Source organism: Mustela erminea, chromosome 15 (assembly GCF_009829155.1).
Source record: "Mustela erminea isolate mMusErm1 chromosome 15, mMusErm1.Pri, whole genome shotgun sequence".
Classification (NCBI taxonomy): Eukaryota; Metazoa; Chordata; class Mammalia; order Carnivora; family Mustelidae; genus Mustela; species Mustela erminea.
In genome coordinates this window covers 51,964,641-51,976,353 of record NC_045628.1, presented here as the reverse complement: position 1 = coordinate 51,976,353, position 11,713 = coordinate 51,964,641, and positions in this window count along the sequence as shown.

Genomic DNA, 11,713 nt, shown 5'->3' with positions numbered 1-11,713 from the left:
AAAAGCTTCGCTGAACAGGCTAGTTTGGAAGCTAGAAGAGAAAGGGGGGAGTGAGCTAGAAATTGGGCAAAATGTTTGGACCCTACATTAAAAGCCTTGATCTTGGGACTTTTCAAAGCTATATTTGAGGAATTCAAGTGAAGTTGGAGGGATGTATGACAAATGCCTCAAAGTGGAAGTCTTGTGGTAGCTGAATGGTTGGGCATTTAACCTTAGAGCCCTCTGGCCCCTTGGAGCTTGTACATCTATAATGGGTGGTCTTTAGACTGTGATGTCTGCATGGGGCAGCAGAGAAGAGATATTTGGGATCATAGTGTTTTTGGATCCTGAATATTCTATTAGAAGACTGCCTCTTCTAGGTATCAGTGGAAAAGGCTGTAGAGGGGCACCTGGGTGACTCAGTTGGTTAAGTGACTATCTTCAGCTCAGGTCACGATCCCAGGTGGAGCCCCGCATTGGGCGTCCTGCTCGGTGGAGAGCCTGCTTCTCCCTCTCGCTCTGCTGCAGCTCTGCCTACTCATGCTCTCCCTCCTCTCTGTCAAATAAATAATCTTAAAAAAAAAAAAAAGGAAAGAAAAAGGCTGTAGAAAGAGCTAATGAAAGGAATGCTTTACTTTGCTATCAAGCAGAATTTGGCTACCAATTCACTGTAAGTAAAGGACAGATAGGAGTTGAAGATTAACCTATGGTTTCTATCTTTAAATCAGAGTTGCTGACACTTGCACACATCAGGAGCCTAACAATAAGGGTGATGAGAGAATTTAGTTCGTCTTTATAGAGGAAAAGGGATCTATCACAGCATACATAGTAGTCCTGTCCACTATCCTATGGAAAACATGAAATCTTAAGGAGCTACCAGGAGAGCTTCCCCTTTATACTAAAAGACATCCATTTTGCAGACAATACCATTGCAATCATTGGAAGCTGTGGCTTGAACATATGAGCATGCTTGTCAAAACCCAGCTCAGCAGTAGAACAGCAATTCTGAGAAATGTCAGTTGAGTTGGGCAAATTGTCCTTTCGAGAAAATTACCCAAATCACTTCCATACATGTTAGGGTTTTATTCAAAAAGCTATCCCACAGAAATGTAAATTTACTACTACTGAGATTTCATGCAGAGCATGTGGACAATGCACGTATGAAAACATTTGTACTTCAAAAAATACAACAATAACAATTTGTTTTTTATTTACTGTGGATTTTATTAGCCCCTTGGTTAAGCCACCAGAATCTCCCGTACAAAGGTGTTCTGGATTTTCATTCAAGGAATTTGCACATCCAGGTAAAGTGGAAATTTCCAAATACTCCTGGAACGAGTAAGTAGGAGCCCTTGTTTTGGTCTGGCTCTGTTGTTTGTGGGCCTCTGGGGAAGTCACTTAGCTTCTCTAGACCTCCACTTTCTCATGCAGAAAATCAGAGTCTTACATTGGATGACCTCTACGATCTGTTCTGGGTCTATGATTTTATTAGTTTGTAATTCTTGAAATGGAAATATAAAATGGCTCCTGGCAAAACTCTATGAATTTCCAGATTGTTCAAGTAAACAATGGTCAGACTTTGTGCCAATCCAAAAATCCTTTCAGAATGGCCTATGTCTTTTCTTTTCCATTTGATTACACAGGATTTTTTTGGTGTAAATAAAAATTCCTTTTTAAAATTAAGCCTTCCCCTGCTGTCTGATTCATTCACTGATGTTGCAACCCACAGCTTGAGATATGACATTTCCTTTCATTCTGGTGAAATTGTGATGTCACAGAATTTGAATTGATGCTTCCAACTGAATTAAGCAGAAGGAGCAAGATAATTACAAATGAGAGTGCTCCTCTCTACACACATATGTGTCTAGGTAATCAGTAATGATGGGAAAGGAAAAGAAAGGCACTCAGTAAAAGTTTGCTAGGCTGTGGCCATAGGCAAATGCATTTTTTAGATATAGCATCCTATCTTAGAGATTCTAGCAAATGCTTGAATATACCCTGGGAAAGAAGCAATTCAGCATTACCTGTATACAGTGGACGATTATCAGCTAAATCATATCATTTAGCCTCTGGTCTTTTTTTTTTTTTTTTAATTTATTTTTTATTTATTTTCAGCATAACAGTATTCATTGTTTTTGCACCACACCCAGTGCTCCATGCAATCTGTGCCCTCTCTAATACCCACCACCTGGTTCCCCCAACCTCCACCCCCCACCCCCCCCGCCACTTCAAACCCCTCAGATTGTTTTTCAGAGTCCATAGTCTCTCATGGTTCACCTCCTCTTCCAATTTCCCCCAACTCCCATAAGTGACTCTTAATCTCACAAAACAAACTGAGGGTTGCTGGGGGGAGGGGGTTTGGGAGAAGGGGATGGGCTTATGGACATTGGGGAGGGTATGTGCTTTGGTGAGTGCTGTGAAGTGTGTAAACCTGGTGATTCACAGACCTGTACCCCTGGGGATAAAAATATATGTTTATAAAAAATAAAAAATTAAAAAAAAATAGCCTCTGGTCTTTGATCCTCAAATTCATTAACGTCAGAAGTGCTAATGTTCCTAATTTAGAATTTCTTCTGGTATAAACAAAGGCTGTTATCTTTACTTTGTAATTCATAATTCTGTTATATGGTTTTTCTGCAGAATTTTTGGGATTCCAACCAGAGACCTGCATTCTGGTTCACGGATGGAGGGTCTGTGCCTCATAAACACGGACACTGAGAAATGCACACTCTTAGCACCACCCCAGAACATGTTAATGGCATTGCAGCTTTGTGGAAAAGAGCCCCAAGGGACATAAATGTTTTTGGTCTTTTGTTTTTGATGTGAAGTCTTGATGATAATGTTGAACATTCAATGTCATTAACACATGAGCAATCTGACATGTTGGTGAAGAACTCTTCGATTTTCACCATAACAAAGAGGGTTGTGCCTTGGCTATTGTTTGATATGGCAATTTTTAGAGAGTTTTAGAGCAAAATAGTAAAATCTGAAGTTAGGACAAAAAAGTTAATTTATATAGAATTTTACATGATGCATTCATAGCTCTCTACCAAGGAGACAGAGAAAGTCTAACTACTGACAGGCCAAATTCATCTGACCCACATCTCAAATTTAAGAAAATACACATCTACTATTGTTCATCAGAATTAAGTTACTCATCTTGACCTTATTGTTTCTCATGCTAGTATAATTTTGACCCTACTTTTGAGGTGTAAAACGTTGACTTGATATGATATGTGTGTTTCTCTTAACTTATTTCACTTAGCGTTATACACTCTAGGTCCATCCATGGTGTTGCAAATGGCCAGATCTCAATCTTTTCTATGACTGAGTAATATTCCACTGTGCTTTGTGTATGTGTGTGACATCTCCTTTATCCACTCAGCTATTCATCTATTGATGGTCACTTAGGTTGATTCTGTATCTGGGCTATTATAAACAATAATGCAGTAAACATAGAGGTGCGTGTATCTTTTTGAATTAGTGTCTTTGTTTACTTTGGGTAAATACCCAGTGGTGAAATTACGGGATCATGTGGTAACTCCATTTTTAATTTTTTGAGGAATCTCTGTACTGTTTTCCACAGTGGTCGCACCAATTTACATCTCACTAACAGTGTACAGGAATTCTCTTTTCTCTACATCCTTGCCAATGTTTATTAGTTTTTATCTTTTTGATATTAGCTGTTCTGACAGATGAAAGGTAATATGTCACTGTGGTTTTGATTTGCATTTCCCTGACGTTGAGTGATGTCGAATATCTTTCATGTGCTTGTTGGCCCTCTGTATGTCTTCTTTGGAAAAATGTCTATTCAGGTCCTCTACCCATTTTTTTTTAATTTTTTATTTTTTATAAACATATATTTTTATCCCCAGGGGTACAGGTCTGTGAATCACCAGGTTTACACACTTCACAGCACTCACCAAAGCACATACCCTCCCCAATGTCCATAATCCCACCCCCTTCTCCCTACCCCCTCCCCCCAGCAACCCTCGTTTTGTGAGATTAAGAGTCACTTATGGTTTGTCTCCCTCCCAATTCCATCTTGTTTCATTGATTCTTCTTCTAACCACTTAAGCCCCGATGTTGCCTCTACCCATTTTTAATCAGATTATTTTTTGGGTTTTTTTGTTTGTTTGTTTGTTTAGTGTTGAGTTGTATGAGTTCTTTATGTATTTTGAGTTTTAATTCCTTATAATATACAGCATTTTCAAATATCTTTTCCTGTTCAGTAGGTTACCTTTTTGTTTCATCAATGGTTTCCTTCACTATCCAAAGGCTTTTTATTTTGGTGCAGTCCCAAATAGTTTAATTTTGCTCTTGTTTCTCTTGCTTGAGAAGACATATCTAGAAAAATATTGCTAAGGTCAATGTCCAAGATATTGCCTCTGTTTTCTTTCAGGGGTTTTATGGTTTCTGGTCTCACATTTCAGGATTTAATCCATTTTGAGTTTTTTGTATGGTCTAAGAAATTCACCCACTTCCATTCTTTTGCTTTTATTCTTTTTTTCAGTTTTTCTAACACCATTTGTTGAAGAGACTGTCTTTTCCCCACTGTGTATTCTCGCCTCCTTTGTTGTAGATTAATTGGCCATATAAGCATGGATTTATTTCTGTTCTATTGATCTATGTGTCTCCTTTTTGTGTCAGTACCATGCTGTTTTGATAACTATTACTTTGTAGTATATATTGAAATCTGGGAAAATATACTGTAGAATACATGCAATTGAAAATTATTTCTTTTTTTTTTTAAGATTTTATTTATTTATTTGACAGACAGAGATCACAAGTAAGCAGAGATGCAGGCAGAGAGATGGGGAAGCAGGCTCCCTGCTGAGCAGAGAGCCCAATGTGGGGCTTGATTCCAGGACCCTGGGATCATGACCTGAGCCGAAGGCAGAGGCTTTAACCCACTGAGCCACCCAGGTGCCCCGAAAATTATTTCTTTACCCCTTAAATTGTAAATTTTCTACAAGGCAGGAATGTTTTTCTCAAAGACCTGGGAGCCATCCCTTTGAAATGTAATAATCAGGAAAAGTAGGGCACCTATCTCCTGGTCTCTGTGAGAATAGGAGTCTGACGTTGGTAAGGGACAGTGAGCAACCAATGCCCAGTGTCTTGCACTTTTCCTCTAGCTCACACCAATGTTTAAAACACCTCTCTCCTTTTTTAGCGGAGTTGAGTTTACTCTTTATGATTGCAAACCCCTACTTAATAGTCTTGAGTAAAGTCTTTCTTGCTGTTTTTAACAAGTGTCCAAGGATATTTTTCTTTTGTATCAGAGAAAGATTTTTTTTTTTAAGATTTTGTTTATTCATTTAACAGACAGAGATCTCAAGTAGGCAGAGAGGCAGGCAGAGAGAGACAAGGGAAGCAGGCTCCCCACCGAGCAGAGGGCCCATTGCGGGGCTCAATCCCAGGACCCTGGGATCATGACCTGAGCTGAAGGCAGAGGCCCAACCCACTGAGCCTCCCAGGTGCCCCAGGGAAAGATCTTTTATGCAGCTAAGAGAGCATCGCTTAGCCAGGCCAAGGACTGGAGTTTTGAGGGGAGTTGAGCTTTGGAAGGTGGGATTACTTCCAGAGAACAACATGTGATCTTAAGAAAACTGAGTGAAGATATGGAGAGGCAAAAATTTTGCTGTTTTGTTGGGCAATACATAGTGTTTATTTTTAAAGACATATCTTTTCTCTAACATGTCTGTGATCAGCATGGTTATTCTGTCCTCCTGAGCTACCAGAAAATATTTCTTTAGGGTGCTGAATGGCAATTGAAATGAGATGATGTAGCACAGTCAGGTGTCATCTGAAATCTTCAATTCATAGAATCTCTGATATTTCATGTCTGAACTTTCTGATTTAGGCACAACATGTTTATAACTGTAATATGTTGGGGAGTTGTGTGTCTCTCTCTGAAATTACTTATGTAAAAGGGTCAGCAAACTAAGACCTTGGAGACAAATTGGCCCCTGCCGCTTTTGTAAATAAAGTTTTATTGGCCACCAGCCATGGTTATTCATTTTTGTATTGTCTGGTTATTTTCATGCTCCCGTGGCAGAGTTGAGTAGTTGTGATAGAGATTGTAGGCCCTGAAAACCTAAAATATTTATTATATAGTCCTTTATAAAAAGCTGAAAGTATGCTGACCCCAGGTTTACATCATTCATTAGTCAAACTGCACTAATACAATGTTTTCTTGCCAAGGGGGAAAAAGTACATTTATTTACCGTTGCAATTCAATAGAGGTACAAACATCATAGCACGATGGTTTATGGTATGGGTTTTAGAATCAGGAATTCATCCTGGCTTTGAAACGTGACATTACTATTTACTAGCTGGACAACAAGTCAGTTTGCTAGTAACTTCTCTGCGTCTCAGTTTCCTCCTCTGTAAAACTGAGATGAATCGTGGGTCTTTAAAGGGATGAAATGTTCCCTCTATCCCTATACTTTGAAGCGTTTTAATCAGGAACAGATGCTGGATTTTGTCAAATGTTTTTTCTGCATCAATTGAGAAGACCATGTGGTTCTTCTCTCTTCTCTTATTAATTTGTTCTATCACATTGATTGATTTGTGAATGTTGAACCATCCTTGTAGCCCAGGGATGAATCCCACCTGGTCATGGTGGATAATCTTTTTAATGTGCTTTTGGATCCTGTTTGCTAGGATCTTGTTGAGAATCTTAGCATCCATATTCATCATTGATATTGGTCTGAAATTCTCCTTTTTGGTAGGGTCTTTGCCTGGTTTGGGGATCAGGGTAATGCTGCTTCATAGAAAGAGTCAGGAAGTTTTCCTTCTGCTTCAATTTTTTGAAATAGCTTCAGGAGAATACGTGTTATTTCTTCTTTGAAAGTTTGGTAGAATTCCCCAGGGAATCCATCAGGTCCTGGGCTCTTGTTTTTTGGGAAGTTTTTGACCACTGCTTCTGCACAGCAAAGGAAACAGTCAAGAAAACAAAGAGGCAACCCACGGAATGGGAGAAGATATTTGCAAATGACAGTACAGACAAAAGGTTGATATCCAGGATCTATAATGAACTCCTCAAACTCAACACACACAAAACAGACAATCATATCAAAAAATGGGCAGAAGATATGGACAGACACTTCTCCAATGAAGACATACAAATGGCTATCAGACACATGAAAAATGTTCATCATCACTAGCCATCAGGGAGATTCAAATTAAAACTACATTGAGATATCACCTTACACCAGTTAGAATGGCCAAGATTAGCAAGACAGGAAACAACACGTGTTGGAGGGGATGTGGAGAAAGGGGAACCCTCTTCCACTGTTGGTGGGAATGCAAGTTGGTGCAACCACTTTGGAGAACAGTGTGGAGATTCCTCAAGAAATTAAAAATAGAACTTCCCTATGACCCTGCCATTGCACTCCTGGGTATTTACCCCCAAGATACAGATGTCGTGAAAAGAAGGGCCATCTGTACCCCAATGTTTATAGCAGCAATGGCTACAGTCGCCAAACTGTGGAAAGAACCAAAATGTCCTTCAACGGATGAATGGATAAGGAAGATGTGGTCCATATACACTATGGAGTATTATGCCTCCATCAGAAAGGACGAATACCCAACTTTTGTAGCAACATGGACGGGACTGGAAGAGATTATGCTGAGTGAAATAAGTCAAGCAGAGAGAGTCAATTATCATTTGGTTTCACTTATTTGTGGAGCCTAACAAAAAGCATGGAGGACCTGGGGAGTTAGGAGAGGAGAAGGGAGTTGGGGGAAATTGGAAGGGGAGGTGAACCATGAGAGACTATGGACTCTGAAAAACAATCTGAGGGTTTTGAAGGGGCGGGGGGTGGGAGGTCGGGGTACCAGGTGGTGGGTATTATAGAGGGCATGGAGCACTGGGTGTGGTGCAAAAATAATGAATACTGTTATGCTGAAAATAAAAAAATAAATTTAAAAAAAATAAAGGGATGAAATGGGTTAATAAGTATAAACACTCAAATATAGGAACATCATTGGCATCATCTGTCTTAGCCACTATCTGTAGTGTATCATTACTATAGACCGAATCTCTCTGATGAAGAAGGCTAAAGAGCCACTTTGGTAATTACTGCCTAAGCAACCCTGTGACCTACAACAATGGATGCTCAGAATATTTTGTTAGGAGATGTTTACCTCTTGTCCACTTTATCTTCAGCACTACCCAAGTCCTTCCTGATATTTTACTATTTTGTGTTCCATTTTAGTTGAGGACTTTCTCTGATTGTTGATAACTAATACTGGATACCATGTGTAGGGAAAACCTTGCAACGTTCAAAAGAATAAATAAATAATGGTGGAATTTCACGTATAATGGTGGCCGTGGGGAACATAGAAATGATCTTGTTTTTTTTTTCCTTCCTAAATTAGGGTACTTTCCTCAAGTTTACCTTTCTCTTCAAGTTCATTTGGTCGCATTCCCAACCACCATATCTTCTTGTCTTGCCTGCTAACTCTCCCAGCTTGTAGTAACGGAGACCTGAATACAAGTTACCCTTCTGTTTCCTCAGCTATCAAGCTGTTCTGTCTCGTAGGGGTGTTTTCACCAAGTATGGCTAAAATCTGAAGTCTTGCCCCTGGCCTACAGGTCCCGTGTGATGTACTTCTGTTACTTCCCATTCCATCTGCCCCTCTCCCTCTGGCTTGATTGGTCATTCCAGTGCCTGCAGGGTGTGATTCTGACGTGCAGTCAAGTTTCAACCTCAGGGGTTTTGCCTTTTCCGTTCTTTCTGCCTCAACAGCTCTTCCCCCAAAGGTTTTCTTCTTTCCAGTCTCTGCTTACTTGTCAGTCCCCCCAAAGACTTCCTTGACCATCATATTTGAACTGCCACTGTTTATCGTTTTGTGACCCCATCCCCCCCACTTTGTTTTTCATCATAGTGCTTGTCATTACTGATCTTCTATGTTTATTTATTGTTGTCTGCCTCCTCCCTAGAATTTAAGCACCATGGGGATAAGATTTTTGTCTACTGTATTTACTGTTAGGTTCCTAGCACTGAGAACTGTGACTGGCACACAGCAGGCATTCAATATCAATTTATTGAATAAATGAAAGGACACAGAGGTTTGCATACTAACTTGCTTTGAGAATCACAAAGTTGGAAGGTAATTTAAGGGATGAGGCCAAGTGACTTTTGCTTTTTCTATTTCTTGCTGCCACTGGTGCTAAAACAAGCCTTTTCTCTTTTCTTTTCTTTTTTTTTTTTTAAAGATTTTATTTATTTGTCAGGGAGAGAGAGGGAGCGAGAGTGAGCACAGGCAGGCAGAGTTGCAGCAGAGACAGAGGGAGAAGCAGGCTCCCTGCCGAGCAAGGAGCCCGATGCGGGACTCGATCCCAGGACGCTGGGATCATGACCTGAGCCGAAGGCAGCTGCTTAACCAACTGAGCCACCCAGGCGTCCCCCTTTTCTCTTTTCTGACCAGTCTCCTTCTTGCTGGACCTCCTTTATTAGCCCCTGGCTTCCCTTCATCAACTTTCTCAGACCAGCTTTTCATCTATTTTCCAATCTCATCTGAAATCTCATTGCTTCCCTCTTGCTTCTTAATCTCCAATCTGCTCAGTACTCTGTAACTGTATCACTGAGAGGATGTTGAAACATCAGAAGGCAGAGCTATTCTGGAGGGTGAGGCAGTGAAACAATTAGGTAATAGAGAAAAGATCAGAGAAGTCATAGCACCTTATAAGCTATTGTTAATTTAGAAACTATCAAATCAGCCCCAAATGCAGAATTTCTGTAATGGCTTTGGAGAGAGGAACCTCTAGCAAACACTAGGGAAAGCTGTACATCATTTTAAACAGAGGACTCCTTTTGGGTAACTTTTCCAAATAATCTCTGACAAATATATCAGGACAAGGTTGGAAGGGAAAACGCAGGGGAAGAGGTGCATAGCATCTGTTGTTCTGCTGTTTCTTGACTGCCAGTTCTCTTCCCCCTCTCTCCTTCCTTTTTGGTTGTTGCAGAATTCAGAGCAGGGAAAGCTTCCATCACCTGGACCTGGGCCCTGTTGATCCTCTAACTTGAATTCCTCTGATTTTAAATCAGGTTATCCAAAAAGATCCCTTAATATGAACTCAGGAAAACAAAGAATCTTGCCAACACGAACAATAAAACAGCACAAAGAAACAGATGAATTGAGACAGCTTTTAGAAGACTTGGAGATATATTTCTTTTTTTTTTTTTTCTTAAAGATTTTATTTATTTATTTGTCAGAGAGAGGGAGCATGAACAGGGGGAGTGGCAGAGGGAGAGGGAGAGGGAGGCTCTCTGCGGAGTAAGGAACCTGATTTGGGACTCCATCCCAGGACCCTGGGATCATGACCTGAACCAAAGACAGACGCTTAACCAACTGAGACACTCAGGCATCGCTGGGGATGGATTTCAAAGCATTTGGGGAACAAGTGCCACTATCTTCCCAGGTGGAGTATCTGAGAAAGACGGAATTTACATTAAGTAGAGAGAGAATCAGGGCCTGGCTTTCCAGAAATGCTCGTGAGGAGAGAGGCAGTAATCCGAAGTAAGTCAGCCTAGAGTGGCTGGAAGCACCAAGGGTAAAGTTCTCCTCTCTCCTTGGGTGCTGTGTAGGGGATAATGTAGTTCTGGTGCTTGGGGTGATAGGTGGGTGTGTGCAGTGCTTGTTGGGAGAACAGTTAGGATAAGACCAACCCTGGAAATACCAAGAAATGTCAGGGCTCTAACTAGCAGCCATGCTGAGCAGGACAGATCTTTAGAAATTGCTTGGGAAAGATTTCTAGGATTCCCCCTCCCACTCCTTACATGACCCAGTGATGATCTGGGGTGGATTTATTGCTTCATTTTTATTGCTGGAGCTCATTTGCATTTCCAGGTTTGTGTTGGGGAAATGAGGATTGGGCAGAGAAGCAAGTTTACAGAAAAGCTCAGCTTTCTAGGTGTTCAGGTAAGGGTTTCTGTACCTTCAGTCTGCCCGGTACATTATCCATCTACCCTTTGGCTTCTCACAAAGAGGTTGTCCCTAGATATTCTTTAAGGACTTGGTTACTATGTGTCAAGCATTATGCTATCTTCTTTCTTAATTTTCTTAATCCTTCACAAATTCCCAATTCTGCTTGCTCATATCACAGAGAGAGTGATCTGGTCTGTCTGATTACAAAATCGAAACATTTAGCCTCTATCCTATACAGTTTTTTGTTTTGTTTTGTTTTGTTTTTAGTGGTTATAAATAAGAATGCAGAATTTGGCCTATTGCAGGTATGCAAAAATATTAAGGGGAATATTTTTAATTTTTAAATTTATTTCTTCTTTCTTTCTTTCTTTCTTTCTTTCTTTCTTGCCTTCCTTCCTTCCTTCCTTCCTTTTTTCCTTCAAGATTTTATTTACTTGAGAGAAAGAGGATGAGAACCTGAGCGGAAGCATGTGGAGAGGCAGAGGGAGAGAGAAAGGGAGATGTAGACCCTCCCCTGAGCAGGGAGCCCAAGGCAGGGCATCCTTGGCTGCTGGGATCATGACCTGAGCTGAAAGCAGACACTTAACTGACTGAGCGACCCAGGTGCCAGGAATATTTTTTTTATAATAATGCAAATAAGACTGACCTACACACCTAGAGCCTTAAGAATAGATTTTCATCACCCTTCTAGAAAACAGCTACAAATATGGAAGCCAGGAAGATATTTTAGGTCAAACAGATATTGGTGTGGCCTGAATTCATTTCTTACGGCTAAGAGCAGATATTCTCCTATGTA